The sequence below is a fragment of the Mustela lutreola genome, chromosome 13, assembly GCF_030435805.1.
Source record: "Mustela lutreola isolate mMusLut2 chromosome 13, mMusLut2.pri, whole genome shotgun sequence".
Lineage (NCBI taxonomy): Eukaryota > Metazoa > Chordata > Mammalia > Carnivora > Mustelidae > Mustela > Mustela lutreola.
Window position 1 is genome coordinate 82,528,553 of NC_081302.1, and position 18,779 is coordinate 82,547,331.

Here is an 18,779-nt window from a genome sequence, read left to right on the forward strand (position 1 = left end):
GGCAAATTACATAGTCCTCCTTGAAAAGTCTATAAATTATGGGGCACCTGGGTGGCTCAGATAATTAAGCAGATATCTGCCTTCGCTCAGGTCATGAGCTCCAGGATTGTGGGATAGAGCCCCATGTCGGGCACCCTGTTCAGGTGGGGAGTCTGCTTCTTCCTCTCCCTCTCTCCCTGTTTGTGCTCTTTCTCTCTCTCTCAAATGAATAAGTAGAAATAAAAAAGAAAGTCTATAAATTAAAAGCAGTCATGAGAGAAAACCCACATAAACACCATTACAAGAAAAAAGAAAATTGAAGTACTATGATTTTTGCATCAGAAGATTTCTTTTAGATGATAGGGCACAAAAAACCTGAACGGAACTATACCCTATGTGCTGACCTGTCTTAGTCTCTCAACACACATGCTAAGTTGAATAGTTTGAGTGGGTTTATCTTGGCAAATTACCCTTGAAAGTCCTTAGCCTGGCACCTGTCCTCTTTATAACCTCACCTGCTAGCGCCCCCCACCCCTGTCGTCCCGGGTCACTGCTCTCACACCCATCCAGCGCTGCCATAGCCCAATGCCCACATTTCTCCTGAACACCTGTGGTCTTGCCCCCTTGCACAGACTGTAACCTTGGTCTGAGAGCCTTTCTCACTAAATCCCTCCAAGAAACTACTCAGTTTTCACTCTGCCGAGATGGTGTTCACAACTAAGCACACTAAAGCGATTTGCTTCCCATGGCCCGATCCGCCTTTCTGCATTCACGCATGGCATCAATCATATGGCATAGCAATTATGCTTACTGGTATACCAGTTTCACTCAACAGACTGTATGTTCCTTTAAAACAGGGACACCACCATATTACTCTTTGTATTCCCAGTGTGTAGCTTAGTACCTGGCTCATATAGGCACATAAATGTTTGCTGAATTAACTAAGTGAATAAAGATGCACATAACAATAAAGAGTATATTGTGGAAAACAAGTGACATTTGGTTGCACACTTAATTCTTCTGTAGTGAATACGAATAAATATTCTATCTCAGATATGTCCTATTACCATGTCATATCTATAAGGCATTTAAGTTCATTGGACTAGAAGACAGAATTGAATGATACGGTGATGTATTTTTTAAAAATCCTAATATACTTTTTTAAAAATGTGAGTTTTTTTTAAAGATTTTATCCATTTATTTGATAGACAGAGATCATAAGTAGGTAGAGAGGCAGACAGAGAGAAAGAGGGGGAAGGCAGAGAGCCTGATGTGGGGCTCGATCCCAGGACTCTGGAATCATGACCTGAGCCAAAGGTAGAGGCTTTAACCCACTGAGCCACACGGGCACCCCAAAATGTGAGTTTTTAACAAAAGATTTCTTATTCTGGAGCTAGAGATAAAAAATGTACCACTGGAATATGTCACTTCTCTTTCCTGTGTATTCTCTCCTAGCCTGGGTTTTTTATACCAAGGGGCTGGGAAAGAATTTAGCCTGGGTAGACTGTCCTGACAGCAGTTGGGATGATCTCAAGTCCAAGTTCAAATACTTTTCTGCATGTAAAACCGAGTATGGGCAAAAAGAGCCTGGCTCTTCGCGGAAACTCTCAGGAGGAAATGGTGACAAGAACACCTGGGTTTTCAGCCCCATTTCTTAGCAAGTTCTATTTGAAACTACACATCTGTTGAGATAAAGATAGAACTTATCTTACAAGGCTGGTGTGAGGATTACCTGAGATAATGTATATCAAGCGCTTAGCCCAGTGCCTAGAACACTTAACAGATGACTGGGGCCGATGTGGTTACTGTGGCAGTTGCACTGAGAATGCAACCTACTAGCGTGTGACCTTGGCCAAGTGACTTAACCTAGTCTCAGTTTCCTCATCTCTACATTGGGCATAGTGATAATACCTGCCTTCTGAAATTGCTGTGAGGAATTGGTGAGTTTAATAGCACTTACAAAGCACAGCTTACACGGTGAACTGATCCAAACTGTTTCTGGTACATAATCAGTGCTACATAAGTTGGCGATAATTATTATTATTATGACATTGGTACTGAAAATCAAATGATCCAATGTATGTGATGGTCTTTGAAGACTGTAACTTGTTAGAACAACAGGAGACATTACTCAGACGGTCACAGTCCAGTGGCCACTAACATTTTAAGACCTCTGGACCTACTAGTATGCAGAAAACATTCAAAGATGAAGAATCAATTCAAAGCCTGGACTGAACATTTTTATGTTGAGTACTATGTTAAGGCTTTATTTAAAAAAAAAAAAAAAGTATAATTTTTTTCTTTACTACCGCACTCTAGAGTAGATATTTATTTCTATCCCATTTGAGAGAACACTGAGGGTCAAAGGACACATAATAGAAACGGTGAAAACCAAATAAAATCCATGTCTAGTAACTCCAAAATGGGGTGCTCAGGCACTCTGCAAGGTTGACTTAGGGTCGTATCATCCTAGGCTGCAGCATCCAATGGCCCATGGCACAGGAGGACGACGGGAACAAAAATGATTGACAGAAGCAAAACTACATTACAAAATAATACATTTAGTGATTTGCCCACTTATTCAACACACTTCGATTAAGTGGTTATTAAGTGCTTGAAAGGAGGCAGTATCAAGCAGGGCAGGGCGCTACAAAGGTGTACTTTCGGGCAGCTCACAGCTTAGCCAGGGCCGTAGCATCTCCTTGAGTAGAGCCCAGCAAGGGGGTATTTAGAAACAACAGTTTAGCTGGTGGGGTGTTATACATGTGACCTTGCATTTCCTGGAAGAAAATGAAATAACCTTGTGAAATACTTCAGTATTCATAAAAAGAAGAAAATTTTCATGAAATAACGAGTGTGTAAGCAATAATATTTAAAATAAAAATAAGAAAACAAAAGGGTATTTATTGAAATTGCTCTTTAACTTCTAAGGATTCAGGATTTGGCCCAGAGAGAAAAATGTTTTTATATGCTTCAGCATTCTGTTTATTTGGAGATGATTTATTAACCATGAGACACAAGACATACAGATTATTGGGATTATGGGTTTTCACAGTTTGAAAAAAAAAAAAAAATCCGGACCAGATATCATCTACTAGCAATCCAGCAACCATTTTTTGCAGCACGCGTGCAAGAGAAACTGGCTCTAGCCAAGCAGTAAGGAAAAGGAAAAGGAAAGGAAAGGACAGGACTCCGGTCTTCTAGGAGTTTGGAACTTCTGCCTCACTGACTGCTTTTCCACGGTATCAAAAGGAGTGGCAGTCTTGGGAAAAACAGGCAAGCAAAAAAGAAGACACAGGAGCCAGAAGCGTGGAGCTGGCAAACATTCTGTTCAGCTGCACAGAAAGTGGCTGCTTATCAAATCAAGCTGCTCAGTCTGCTCATTTGAATGACTGGTAACGAATATGAGTGTCCTGATTGGCCAGCCTCTAAAGGGGATAAACCCCACAGGTGCTGAAATGCACTCCCCTTCTGCTTCCTTGTCCAAATCATGAAACCTGTGCTGGGGTGTCAACAGAAAGGAGGCGGGGTCTCAGGCAGCCCTTCCCAGGAGCCCCCTACGGAGGAGCAGCTGAAGGCACCATTTTTTACTGGCTGGGCAGACCACTGGATCCCAAACTACAGTGGTTGCTTCAACCTACAGTGTACCTAATTGCTGCCCCCTCTTTTGCCTTGGGACCTACCTATATGTACTATGACTGACTATATCTACCATGCCTGCCATATAATCTGTCAACGTTCTTCTGGGATCTTCCTCAATCTCGCATGACACTTGTCCTTTGTGTTTCCATTGCACCCTGGGCTCATCTCTAACATTGCAGAATGATCTTTTAGTTTTTATCTTACAAATGACCAAAATAGATTACCTAGTTACTTCACTCTATTTGCTGGCCATGTGTGGCATTATTTTCTTCAGTCACTGCAGTGGTTAATTTTTAAAATACGTTTTCAATATAAAATTAAATAATTTTCCTGAAAAATTAGAAAAATCTTGTTCCACATGGAGGCAACATGAGTTAGAGCTGAGCATCGGTTGTCCCTTACACAGAACAAGTACTTTTCTAGTGTCCCAGTCTCCATCATTCCCTAAGGACACACTGAGCTCCCTCCCTTCACTCCAGCACCAACCAACCAATTATGGTTTGAGGACTCAATGACAAGAATAGTGATTTTGCTCTAGAACGGTAACCCACCCACAATATTCATTGAATGAATAAAGAACTTCACTAATTAGGGATGATATTTTAGCTCTTAGGATTGTTATAAGGGCTAAAGCAATATATGTGAAAAATATGTGCGACTATAACTTGAGATTGAAATATAAATTAGTAAACTGAAAAATTCAGTTCAGGACACCACTTCTTGAATACAGTGCTATAATATTAACAAAGCTCACTCGAGAATCGGTTATTTATTTTTCTAATTTTAACAATTCAGTAACTTACCTTCCTTCCTTCCTTTTTTTTTTTTTTTAAGTAGGCTACACACCCAGCATGGAACCCAACAGAGGGCTTGAACTCACAACCCTGAGATCAAGACCTGAGCTGCAATCAAGAGTTGGTTTCTTAACCAACTGAGTCACCCAAGCACCCCTTAATTCAGTAACCTTTCTGAGAATGATCTTTAGTTTTTATCTTACAAATGACCAAAATAGATAAATTTCAGAATAATTCAAATAATCTGGATAGTTTTTCCAGAATAAATGAATTTCTTTATTTTTTCACCCTTTAAAGTTATTTGATTTATTATCTAACATACAGTGTATGCAATACATAACAGTTTTCATCTCATAAAACTGTATCACCATTATGTAATAAAGCTACATTCACCTCATACATTTTTCCAGTATGCAATAAACTGAAATATTTTTTTTTTTTAAATCAACATTAAAGTAAACTGGCAGGCTTACAATTTATAAAATCAGCATTGAAATAAAGCCAATGCTATACATACAGTCTTTTACATTTTAATGGTGGAACATAATCATGAATGGCTTAGAAATAATGTCAGTGCCATACGCTGAGAGAATAAAAAATCAGTTAGAAATTTAGGATACAGCTATTTCCAAACAGGACAATAAGCCCTGGCCTCTAGCCTGCCTCTATCTTAGCCTTCAATTTCATTATGTTCTGAAAATCATTCCTCCTACATCATAGAGCTGGCAGCCTCTTTTGTAGCCTAGGAAGCTCACAAAGGCATGTGGTAATAAGCACATACATATTGTTGTTGGCTGGGGAATGAGAAAGATTTCCCTTTTTCAAATCATGAAATATTTTCTACTAAAAAACTCAACAAGCTTTACAATGTTCTGTTGCCAAACACAATATCTTCAATTCCCCCAAAGTTCAAAAACATTAGGGACCACTCACTGTCAGGCCTCTCTCTCTCTCTCTCTCTCTCTCTATATATATATATATATATATATATTTATATATATATATATTCCCCACACCCCAAACAGATCTTAACTTAGGATAGGGTTTTTGGAGACTAATTCTTTTTGTTTCTCTGAGTTGTAAACTCTATCATCCTTGTGTTCAGAAAATACTGTCAGTATTCTCGAAATGTAGCATATTGTAACCCAGGCAATTCATAAATCTCCCCCCCATTCATAAATGTTTCTCTATCTCAAAATACAAGTAGAACAACTGTAGCATCAAGGACTGGGGGACCTCCAATGCCGACACAGTGTATCTTAAGAGAACTGCGCATAACCATTTCTAAAACACAGCTGTTTCAATTTTTATTTTAGAAGTCTGGATCAAATCCAAAACCTCTCTTTGAAACATCTGAAGTGCTCTTTTCCAGTGTAAGTAGTGTCCATTCCTTCAGATCTCCTCATATTAGACATATCCAAGTCCACTGAAGAGTGGCTACATAATATTTAATCTTTAGATATACAAGTTCCTTTGTTTTATCTAATTGCTGAGGGGTCCTTGTTCTCTTTTTAAAACCCAGGTTTTAAAACTTCAGTGTAAAATGTACATATTCATAAAATGTACAAATGTACATAAATGTACATTTGATGGGTGGATTAAAAGATAGCCCAATACTGTTTAAACATCTTACTTTTAAATGTAAACATTTGAGCTGGATAAAATAGGATGAATGAACTCACTGCTTAACCCGTAAATCTTGAAAAGAAATTGTGTTCATACTGCTTTACTGTTCTTTTTTCTTCAGCTAGAAAGTTACTTTAAAAAGGCTATGAACGTTTAATAATCAGCTGCCATGAAATGAATGTACTTCACTGTTGAACTGTCCTGGCTCTCTTATCACATAAGCAGCTGTCTATTTATTTGGAGTGTACATTTATTCAAGGTGGGTATTCTCATTCAACCTGTGGTGAACATAGATAGGGCATGTTAGCCTTTTCCCGCATTTTAAATGCTTGACTTTAAATACTGACTCATCAGATTTAAAAGGACTTGCTTTTTCTTCCTACATTCAAGATGCCTGAAGTTTTTTTGTTTGTGTTGTATTAATGTCTGAATAATGGAAATAGTCACAGGGGGTTGGGTTAAGCTTCAGTTCAAAGATCTAAATAAGTGAAATAGGAGAATCAAATTCTCACTTATGTTTCAAAAGTCTCCAACATGCCCTTGAGTCATGTACTAGAGCTATAACTGGTAAATTAAACTAACATATTAAGGACAGCATATGACAATTACATGTCTCCATTCATTTTCTATTCATATGTGTGTGCAGGTAAGTGTAAACTAAAACTGATGATCATCTGAGGTAAAAAAAAAAATCATTTTCTATTGTTTTGAAAAGCCTCTTATAGTTACTTATATACTAGCAGTGCTCCTTATTCAAATTTCTAGATAGGAAAGGTACTTTAACGATGCAACTTCAAGTGCGTAAAAAGTCTTCACATGTTCTTAACCTCAAATTCAAGATGCAGCCTGGGGGTCAGAGTCAAAAGACACTCTCATCAAAGGGCAGATAACTTCCATCAACATCCCAGAAAATACTAACACTTACTATGGAAAAAATTCTCAAGTCAATAAAGTCATGTGGTCTCAGTAATAACATAGATGTCATAAGATAGTTTCATGGATTTAAAAAATAAAGAACATACAGAGCTCATGATAGTGTTCTATGTACTGATGTCAAGGTAATATTTTCTCAATGAAATTGCATGTCTGTGTTTTATAGTATTTTCAGAACGACTTGATAAATATCACCCAAAGCTACATTCTTTTTAAGTACCCACATTTCTGTGAATAATAATTAATGCCAAACACTTTCTTCCACAGTGGGACTCAATTCTCACCCCCTCTAAGTTACTGATCTTTAAATCAGAGAGTAAGGAGTGCTTGAAATATTTGTAAACTACATGAAAGTAGCTTTGGCAAAAATGCCTAAGGTAAAACTGCACAACAGAGAACATATTGAGTAAATCCTGAACTAATGCAATATAATCCTCCCTTTTGAAGAGAAGTATCTGATCATGAAATAACAGCATATTAAAATCTTCTGTTTGCATTAAGTCATGTTTAACAATCACTGTTTCCTGTTTATGTGAAGAAATTGTCTTCTAGTAAAGGAAAACCCTCAATGGAGTAAAATCACACCTTCACAAATATTTTCAGTTAGTTGTTTCAAGTATTGCTGAACAAGTCTTACGGTTTTGTTTGCAAATTGAGTCCTGTTATAAAATTGCAAAATGTGACACGGATTTCCTAAATGTATGTTTGATGAATAGTTGGCTACCATCAAAACAGATCATCCTTGAATTTTAATCCTTCCAAATTTCATCTTCAAGAGTATATTAGTAAATTCCTATTCCATGAAACGGCATCAGAACCTAGACAAGGACTGTGAGCACTGACCTTTCTGTCAAATGTATTACATGCTCTACCCATCACTGTACTAACAGATAGTGCTGATATCTACGAGAGGTACTTTTCCACGGAATGCTCTGTTTATGGACTATTTATAAGCGCTGGGAGCGTTCTCGTTGCACCTCCCCAGCGGCGTGGGTAGGTGGTCCAGGCCCGCGCACCGGTCCTCCGGAGCAGCGGGAGTCCACGCAGGGACCCCGCGCAGCTGCGAGGTGCCCAGCACAGACCCTGCAGCGCCACCGTTCCGGGCCCGGGTTAAGCCTCACGCAGATTTATTTACATACTCACGGAACTTTGGTTTTCTAATTACAAGATCCCTGCCTGGAAAGACGAAGTCCCGTCACTGCCATCGTGGACAGAGACCGGGAGGCTTTCACCCTCCCGCTTCGCTCGCACCGTGGCTTCCTTGGTTCAGCATCTCCGGTCCCTTCTCCCCAGGCAAGACCTCCTGTCCTGGCTGTCACCCCAGCCCCGGGGGTCGCCTTCTCCCGCCTTCTCCCCCCTCTCCTCTGCCCTGGAGCAGCCCTCGCCAGCGACCCTCCCGTTCCGCAGCCGCCTCTTCCCGGGCTGCCATTCCTCGGGGAATCCACCCGGGGCGAGGACTAGGGACCGCCGCGCAGCCCCTGGCGGAGCGGGGCACCTACCTTCTCTGTCACCTGGGACTCTCCGCCGCCCGCGCTCCCCGTCCTGCCCTTCAGGTCCAAGCCCGACTCGCTACCAAAGGGGAGCACGAAAAAGGCCGGGTGCAGCGTACCGGGAGGGCTGCTGGGTCCGGGGTCCTCTCACCCAGAGCACGCCGAGCGCTTCCCGGCGCCGCGGGCTCAGCGCTCCTCGGTAGCCCGGCAACGGCCGCCGCCTCCCGCGCCCCGCCCACCTAGGCCCCGCCCACCCAGGGCCCCGCCCGCTCCTGGTCCCGCCCCCGGCGCTGGGGAGCCTCCACTCGGCTCCGCCAGGCTTTCGCTGCAGAGGTCTGAGGCGCGGGCGCGCCCCCTGCGGCTGCGGGAGCTGGTGAAAGAGTCTCGCAGGCCGTCGAGGGCCACAGGGCTGGGGCGGGGCGAGGGGAAGACAAGGGAACACCAAGATCAGCAAGCACTTGGCTGTTAGGAGAACTGCCTGCAGCGAAGGGAGATCCTTCCTTTCCATCCTGGACGTATTTTTCCCAGGACTTTTGTACCTTTCCTTTGCCTGATTACATTCTACCCAGCACCTGCTTTTGTGTAGGTGGAAAGCCCCCCCTCCCCCCCCCCCCACGAAAACGATGTGGCACGTTTACTCTGGCTGATCAAAACCCCCAGTTCATCAATAACCTTCTCATTCATTCATTGATGTATTTTTTTTTTTTTTCCAGCAGATACTCAATCAAGGCACACACCCATTCCCCCCACTCCAGAACAGAAACCTCTAGTGGTCAGTGAAGGTGAATCTTTGTAGGAGCCAGTGTCCACCTCTTCCACACCAGCACTAGCCCAGTCCAACCCATAGGGTCGCTCAATATGCTCAAAGCCCTGGCCATGCGGGGGAGCATAGAGTCCAGGCTCCATACCTCTACAATTGTTTTGTGCAAGGTGTTGAAACTTACAAACTTTAGTTTGTGCATTTATGAAATGGAGCTAACGGTGCCCAGTTTGCAGATTTGTTGGAAAGAGTAAAAGAATCATATGTATAAAAAAATATTTTTCAGCAGTAGAATGCTATAGAAATGTAAGCAATTATTGTTTCAACTGTCCAGTGAGTAAACCAAAGGCTAAATTTCCTCAACACAGGATACCGTGCATGACTCTGGTACAAAGAGGCACCCACTTTTTGTGTGTTGGTTTTGTTTTCCTGACACAACTGCACCACTCTTTGGATGGAACGATAGCCTCTTTCCTTACCATACCTCAAAGCCCATAGTAGCTCCTCAATAAATATTTGTTGAATGAATAAATGAATGGGTAAGTTGTTCTAATTAATTTCTGATAGCTGGTCTTGTGATCTTGAGAACGCCATAGTGATAGACCAGGTTCTTGTGAAACACACGTTAAAAGTATGATTCTTTCCAAGTGTCACACTTCAAGGATATCTACTTCAAATCTAACCCAGCCAGAACATAAACCTCAATGAAAATTTCTTTATAAACAATTTACAAATACTATGTACTATCTTATTTGAACCCCAAGGTAAGTCTCCCATCCTTAGATTGAGAGGTGGTTTAACACCATCCATGGTTGAGTTCAATTTGCTCTCTGATGAAAAGGGGGAGGGAGAGGTGACGTGGGTAGGTGGGGCTTCCCATCAACTTTATCAAACCATTCCCTCCCACAAAACCCACTCTCTTTGAGAGGAGTTCTGACAATTACAGCTTCCTCGATCCTGCTGAATGTCCCCCCAATACTTGGGCAGTTCTAGCCGATCATCAGGGGCTACTGCCTGGCTAGCCTGTTCCTTCATTAAAGCACACACAGAGGAGTCTGCCACATTAATCGGGAAAGAGGAAGAGAGTTTCCCTAGCCCGTCTGTGCTGTCCCCTAGTACTACCACATGTTCTGCACTAACATGCTTGTCATTATATTGAAGTTATCTGTTCATCTGAACTCCTTTCCTCACCTAGACTTCAATCATCAGAAGGCATGTCTTGCCATCTCAGAGTCTAGGACATAAGGCACTCAGTGTCTTTGTTAAGCTGGATTATTTTTTCTTCCTTTGTAAGGTGTCACTATACTCACCCTTTCTTCCCCTCTTTCTCTTGGTTCCACTACTTCCACCATGGTACAGGCACCCCTTACCTTTCACCTGAATATTGCCACAGTTGGCCAATCTTTCTCCTTGCTCGTCTGTCCAGCAGTCCTTCTTCCTCTGGCCTTTCATCACTGGTACTGACCAATAAAAAGATTTACAAGAGGTACCTCATTGTAAAGAATGGCTTTCATACTCTTTAAATTAGCATTGAACGTCTGCCATGGTTGGGCTCCACCCACATTTTCAGTCTTATCTTTCTCTCCTATAGACCACACACTTTATATTCTGGCCAAACTGGTCTGCATGCCTGGCCTCAAATGTGCCCTGAACTTCCCCTTCCCTTTGCTTTCTGAACTCATTCTCCGTATACTCACCTATTTCCCTTACTGTGCTGACTCTTTACTTACTTACCTTACTCCTATTTCAAAACCAGCTCAAAAGTCACAACTCTCATGGGTCCATCCAAGATTTGTGGACTTCTTACTACCATGATAGCACTTGCCACACCTCCCTCGTGTCCTAAGTGTCTGTGACTTAGCTTTCTTCCTTAAGGAGTTAAAAATTCTTTTCAGAGAAAGGGTATATTTTGTTCAAACTTGTATTTCTGATAATATCAAACATCCAAGCAAATGTTCAATAAACGTTTTCTCAGTGGAATTTAATCTGCCAGCTCAGGAAATACCTCTTTGATTTCAGCCAAGGGCTCTTTTATTCCCTGGCCTCCTTTTGTACTTAGAGACAGTAAGACATTATTTGGTCCGTTAGTTCTTGCATCATTTCTTGTGTGTTTGATTGATCTGCCTGGTTAGCCTATTGGTTGACTACAGAGAGAGAGAAATTATTTTTAACATACATGGACCTGTGCATCAGATTATCTGGTCTCAGGTGCCAATTTGCCATTCACTAGTTGCATATTTTTGGAAAAGGAACTTAACCTTTGATTTCCATTTTTTTTTTCATCAGCAAATGTGTTGTGTCTTTGGTGGTTATTAAATAAAGTATTTAAAGCACTTAGCACTATGCTCAGTACATAGTTAATGCTCACTAAATAGCAGCCATTATTAGCAGGAGGACATCTTCTATAGGGCACCCAATGCCTAGCATCAGTAAATAGATGATCATTGAAATGATATTTGACAATGGGGACAAAGAGCATTGAACCCCTGCACTCTGGTTATTGTATGCATCTTATTCTCTAAAAAAGAGGATGGTTAAGTTAAATAAATATTCCCCACTTTACCACACTCATTCAGATACTCTTTTCCAGTATCTGAATGAAAACCCAGAGCCACAACTGAGTGTCAGCAGAAGTACAAAAAGAATAATGTGATTCCTGTGCCCAATCAGAATGAAGCTGATGCTAAGAATCAGGGCTGCAAGCATTCTTCTCCCTTTAAAACACTGAATATCAGTAACAGGTTAAAGTTTTTTTTTAGGAAAAGCCAAATTGTCATGAGGATCTTCATAGTACTGTTGTTAAGGACTGGTTTCCAGAAGCCAGCTTTAGCACTATCTAGGCTGATACAAAGTGTATTTGTTTAGGATATTTACCAGCTCCCCCAAATTGAACTAACTGACTTCTTTTAAAAATAGTTTCAGGGGTGCCTGGGTGGCTCAGTTGGTTAGGTAACTTGCCTTCGGTTCAGGTCATGATCCCAGGGTCCTAGGATCAAGCCCTGTGTCAGGCAGGGAGCCTGTTTCGCCCTCTCCCTCCCCCTGCTACTCTGTCTGCTTGTGCTCTTTCTCTCTCTGTCAAATAAATAAATACAATTTTAAAAATAAATAAATAAAAATAGTTTCAACGATAAGTCATCAGCTCACTAGAAGCAAAGTTCAAGGAAAATTGTTTGACTTTCTAATCATTTCTAGTGTAAATCACTATTCCTTGGGAAATGTAACAGAATGCAAGCTAAGCGAGAATATTGAATTCTGTCAGTTCACAGTGCCTGACGCATGGTGAAAAATTTGTTGAATGAATTAATAAATGCGAATGAACATCTCAACGATTAATCAGGTTTGTCAAATATAGTTAAGAAAATAAGGGAAAAAATAATCAAGATGCTTATCCCAATACCCACTGTGGCCAATTCTAGACTCTCAGTGTAGAGCTGCGCCCAGACATTGAATGACTCGCTCAAGGTCACACACTAAGTTAATAATAAAGCTGGAATAATCCAGGCTCCCTAATCTTAATAAAATCTTACTATACCACTAGTGCATAAACCAATATACATGAAAAGGCCAAAGGGTTTATTTAGTTAGTTTATGTAATGTCAAACTTCTGACATTTATAGAACAAAGTTGTTATAAGTTATAGCACTTGCACTGATCTTCATGAGTTTATGACACCCCCACTGGCTAGACTTTTCATGTTTCTAATGGGAGAAAAAATGGACCCTTGACTCCCCTCCTCTCTTTCCTATAAATATGGCAGACTTCTCTGTGTGTGCCTTAATGAAGGAACCGTTTAGCTGGGCAGCACCCCCTGTTGCTAGGCTAGGCCTGCCCAAGTACTGGGGACATTTAAGAGGATGGAGAAAGCTGTATTTGTCAGAACACCTCTTGCAGCGAGTGGTTTATGTGAAGGAATGGTTTGATAAAGTCGATGGAAAGCTCTACCTCCCCACCTCACCTCTCCCTCCTCCATTTCATCAAAGAGCAGATTGAACTCACCAAGGATGGTGTTGAACCACCTCTCAATCTAAGGACAGGAGACTTGATAACTTCTGAGGGGTCATTCCAGCAAGTGGGTGGGTTAAGGAACAACCCCAGAGCCAAAGCTGAATGCCTTATAATGGTAGAGGGGAAATTAAGCACAGTTACCAAGGAGCCTCCTTCTGCCCTCCTTTTTATTGCCCATTTTTGTAGATTGGGCGTACAAAATTATAAAGATCATTCTTTCAAGGGGCACCAAATTATTAATTTTTTCAGGATGCCTTGGTCTGGCTCTGCCATCATAGAGAAGAGAGTCTGACCAAGCCAATGTCCAATGCTTGAGTTCTGTCTAGTTGTGAAGCAGCAGAAGAAGAATTTCTGTCTTGAGATACTTTATAGCTATAGATTCTAGGCTAGGTGATGGGAAACTCTATAAAAATTTCTAATAACTCTCATAAAATATATCAAAAGAAAGAAAAAAATACAGAACTCTCTTTTTGGTCAAAATTTTTGTTCTAATGTTTGCTAACAATTGAGTTGGGCTCTATAAAATTCTTGTAATGGAAAAAATTAAGTACCCACCCCTAGAACAAAAGAACCCAAGATTTGAAATCAGATGTAGTCTAGTGCTGTCACTTAATTAGCTTCGTGATCTTGCATATGGTGTTTAACCTCTCTGAGACTCACTTTTCTCATCTGTATAATGGGAATGCAAACAGTGATTGTAAATTTAAATGAGATCATGTTTTAAGAAACATGGTGAGAGTTCCTGACATACAAATATTCAGTAAGCATTAGTGAATTAATTAATTATTAGTGAGTTCATAAATATTAGTGAATGTTACCAAATAATAACTTGTAAAGCTTCAGATGAAACTTTTATGAGGACAATAAGACACGAGGGACAGCTATTTGGTCTCAAGACATCTATGTTCAAAATTTACAGTCCATAAATAAATCAAAATTTATTCTATGTTCAAAATTTATAGTCCATAAATAAATCAAATTTATTCACAAGAAATTCCGCCCCCCACCCCCAGGAAAAGAGAAACAAAAGAAAACAAATCCCAAATCTAAACTAAATGATCAAATTCCTAAGCATGAAAATTTTTTTTACCCCAGGAAAAAAAAGTTAATGGCACTCTTAACATGATCAAATGTAGTATGGAACACCTATCATGTAAGAACCATATTAAATTTGTGAAGTGAAATCTCACAAAAATCGCACTGGGAATCTCCCTCAATGAATAACAACTTTTCATTAACTATTAGACTCCTCTGGGACCCTATTGACATCTTCTAAGAAAATATGTATTCCTTGAAAACACACAAAGATGGCCTAGATAATGCCAAACTTGTATATACATGTATACCCAGGCAGAAACACACAAAGTTCTGTATTTCCATGTTGCATTGATACATTAATTTTTGGTAAAAAATTTTTTTAAATGTTCTGGTACATTATGTGTAACAGTAATTGTGTTCAGACTGCTTAGAGATACAGAACAAAAAGAACAGTTGGAAAATAACCAGACTAATCCAGTTAACTGACATATCTACTGTGGAAACGAAAAAATATATATATTTTGTATATATATACACTCCTGTAGGAACTGGCTACCTTTATCTTTTGAACTGATATTGTTCCCTGTTCAGCTACACAGCGCATTGGTTTCATTGTTCAGTTTTTAGAAAACAGACTATGTGCGGTGAACAAGAAAGAACACAAGATTAGGACTTGAAAAACCAGCTATGGGGCCTTGGTTCAGATAGTCAGGTTAACTCTTCTCTAATCTCAGTTTTCTCATCTGTAAAATGGCTCTAAAAATTCTACCCAGCTTCTTTCATAATGGTAGAGTCAACTCCCTCCGTTCACACATGAGAAAAGTGAGTAGTGAAGCCACTTTCTTAAGGTCACATAGCAACTCTGTGACAGAATCAGGACTAGAAATAAAAGTCTTTTGAAGACTTGGACCTTCTACAGTAACAAAGCTACCATTGAAGCATTAGATAGGAGAGTGCTTTGAAAATTGTGACATAAGGGTTTCCTTCATGGAAGTATTATGGAGTATAGCAACTTAAGTCACAATCAAGATCATCATGAGGCAATTAATTAAGAAATGCTTTTTAAGACTGTACCTGTACATTCAGTAATAGCCATCTTTATTTTAAAATCAAATACAATCTGTTTCATTTCTCAACCAAGACAGAAGTAGTAAAGAATTAACTGAATTAATTCAGACACTGAAGTGGATTTTCAAGGACTTGACTTGCCCAAGCTCGTTTTCTACAAAGCTTAAATTAATCAGATAATTGCTAATTCTCCCTTTTGTTTTGTAATGAGGAGAGTCTGTAGCTGTTAAAATGAACCTGGTAGCAGAATAAACAATCATTTACAATTTTCATAAATCCCAAATCTAAACTAAGTGATCAAATTCCTAAGCATGTTGTTTCTTCAGGCATCTTCTCCCCTCATTACTTTAAGAAACTTAATTTTCTTTATTGAAATGTGAACATTAATACTGCTTTTGTGATTTAAAGAGGATTTTTTAAGCAAACAAATGAAAGAATCAACCTAAACTGATACCTCAGGATATTTTGAACATGCTTTGTTACATTGTCAGTAGAACAAAAATTAAATGCCTCTCCTGGCATGACTAAAAACAACAGTTAAATCTTTTAGATTAAATTCTTACTGACACATTTCTAAAATATAGTCAGTTTAGAACGGTTTTAAATAATCTCCACTTAATAGCTATCAAAGTTTTAAAATTAAGCAAACAGTGCTAATTACCCTCCTTCTAATATCTGGAGGAAAGCTTAGAATGTAATTAAATTAATTGGCTCTGAAAAAATTAATTACATTTGAAATGAGGCTCGTTAGACCTTTCCTTTTTCATCAGAATTTCAAACTAAAGGATAACTAGTCTTATCACTTATAATTTCTTTGTGGTTCAGTTAGCATAAAATAGACCATTGTGATGATAATTATTCTACCCAAATAAACCTAAAATTAGAACATTAAAGTGAACTAATGTGAACACGGAGCTCTTACTTTTCCACTGTATTGAATTCTTGCATCTCAGTGTAAAGATTTCTCTGTATGTGTGTGTGATCATTGAGTCGACAAAATAAAAAAAAGAAAAAGAAAAAGAAAAACCCGAACAGTGAACTTTCAAGTTCCGCACCGTGATATATATTTTGGTTTTGCCAAGTTGAGTATAAACTAAAGTGAAAATGTGACTAAAAACTATATGTAGCATAGTAACTATTGATTACTCAGATAGTTTTCATAAACAGTTGGCAAGTTTTAACTACAACAGCTGTCACTATAAATTTAAAGTAAATGTTAATTTAGGAACACTAACGTCAGGAATGTTCCTGTAAATAAGGCTTGTGCTATTCCCAAAGGTTACAGAAAAATCACTAGCGAATTTTTTTTAACCAAACTTGGCACCACTTACGCTCCCTGTTTTAAAATTCTTCAGTTTTACACATAAAAGGCTTTAATCATACTTGAATGCCTTTTCAGTAATTCCCTTGAGGATGCAAAATGCATAAGGAAATGTATTTGATAGGTTTACATCTTGGAGGTGGGAGAATAAATAAACTAAAGGAACAGTATTGCCAGCGATACACTATACTCTTTTATGTAAGAAAACAAGGAAAGCATTGGCAGCCTGTAAAGTTCCACTGTCTGTTTACTAAATAAAGTAACCTGTAAATACTTAGAGCAATTATAGCTTGCAGATCTCAGGCTCTGAAGGCAGAGCACACAGGGTTGTGTGCTAAAGTTAGCACTCAGCTTTCTCCTGCTTGAACAACTCATTTCCAAGTAAAATTTACATGACAGATTGCAAACCCTCTTGTATGAACTATTCAAATGGCTTTGAGAATCATATTTCCTCTGACACATGCATACAACATAATGAATGCAACACTCGAGTAGAAAAATGCCTGCTTTTAATTGATTAAACCCGTCTTTTTCTTAGAACACACAGGAGAAGTGAAGTGAAAGCTCCACACAACATAAAATGCTGTACCTGCAACGTGCTGAACTCTTTCCAGTACTCACCCTTTCCACAGCTTAGTTTCTCCTTGGCAGCGCTTCTACGCCAAATGCTTCCACCGTCCCAAAAATGTATGTCAGCACAAGCCCAGACGAAACTTCAAATCCAGGAAAATAAAATTAACCATGCAGATCAAAGGCAGAGGAGCAGGGAGATGAAATGCCCGTAATCTGATCGGTGATCAGTTGCAGAACATCAAAGGCAGAGCAAAGTTTATATATATGCACGGATATCAAGAAAGTTCGCTTTCGGCAGGTAGTCACCCTCCCGCCTCCTAGTCCACAAATTCTTTTGTTTAACACGGATCACGTTGTTTTCCTCTCTCTCTCTCTTTCTTTTTCCTCTTCCCCTTTGCAACCAGGCAATACCGGTGGCTCTCCCAAGCCTGGGCTGAGTGGCTGGATCTGTAGCTTTTTCGGTTCCCAAGCTGTGTTGTGGATTGTGTGTTGGAAGCTTTGCCTAGTGCCAGCGGGTTCTGCTTTATCCCTTTCATCTCGCTGAACTGCAGATCCCATGACATCATTCAGCGCCGTGGGACTGGTAGGAGAGCTATAATTCAGCCTGTGGGGGAGTACAGCTCCAGAGAAGCCAGAGTCTGCCTGATTTCTAATCACGTCAGGCTATTGTGCCTCACGCAGTCCGGTTTCTGTTATCTGCTTCCCAGTTGGAAAAGACAGCGATTACTATCCCTGATCCATCTGGGTTCCAAATGACAGCATTTAATGGCCTCTTCGTTGATAAGAATCACAATTTTTCACAAAGACTGAGTGTCATATATTCAGAGTAGTTAAATATCACAGTAAGACCATTCCAGAAAACACCCAGGGGCTCTGACACATGGAAAGGGTAAATACTTTGAAAATGTGCCTTTAAGACGTGACACATCTTTAAGGATTTAAAGGAAGCTGTCTTTTCCTTGAAACTTAAATTATTAGAAGTGACTGTCAATTAAAAAGCGGTGTATTCAATTAAGGTAATTATTCGGCGGATAACCAACAATTAATCAGTGCCACCCTTTCACTAAGCCTTTGGGCAGGCACTTACTCTGACTCTTGGTCTTCGTCAGGGATTCTGAAAATTAGATTTTAAAACAATGTGTAGTTCGTAGATAGGTATAATTCTGTAACACCTGTTGAACATTTTAAAATTCACGAAAGAAAAGAATTAGGTAGAGGAAGGCACTGTGCTAGCCCCAAAGCTTTATGTGCCTTTAGGACTGTTTCTCACAAATCCATAGTTTGCACTCTTAACTCGTGAAACATCCCCACATTAGTCTAATTTTCCATAATTTAAAATCAAGGCTATTGCACAATATTTAGAATTTTTTCACTTGGTCCTTCACATTGGCAGATTTAATACTATAAGTTTATTTTATTTTTAGTACTTATCGAAATAGAAGATAATCAGAAATTTCACCTTCATTACAATCCAGGATTCAGTGCACTTCTGAATTCCAGACCACTCTTTCATGGAGTGAAAGGGAAATTTTCTATTTCCTAATGGAAAT

At 39.7% G+C, this 18,779-nt stretch overlaps 1 protein-coding gene across 4 annotated transcripts in view; it reads right to left on the reverse strand.

Annotated features, from left to right (window-relative positions):
* TNFRSF19 (TNF receptor superfamily member 19) overlaps positions 1-17,838 on the reverse strand; it is a 90,748-nt gene extending 72,910 nt beyond the window's left edge. Inside the window, exons 1-2 of one of the 4 annotated variants that reach the window (XM_059144108.1) lie at positions 17,278-17,838; positions 10,595-10,684 (exon numbers count right to left, since the gene is read on the reverse strand). The gene's annotated coding sequence lies outside the window, so the exon portion shown is untranslated. Of the gene's footprint in view, positions 1-8,473; positions 8,686-10,594; positions 10,685-17,277 lie in introns of those variants that run through there. The other 3 variants (XM_059144107.1, XM_059144106.1, XM_059144109.1) reach the window with 3 other exon arrangements.
* Positions 17,839-18,779: the final 941 nt, after the last annotated feature.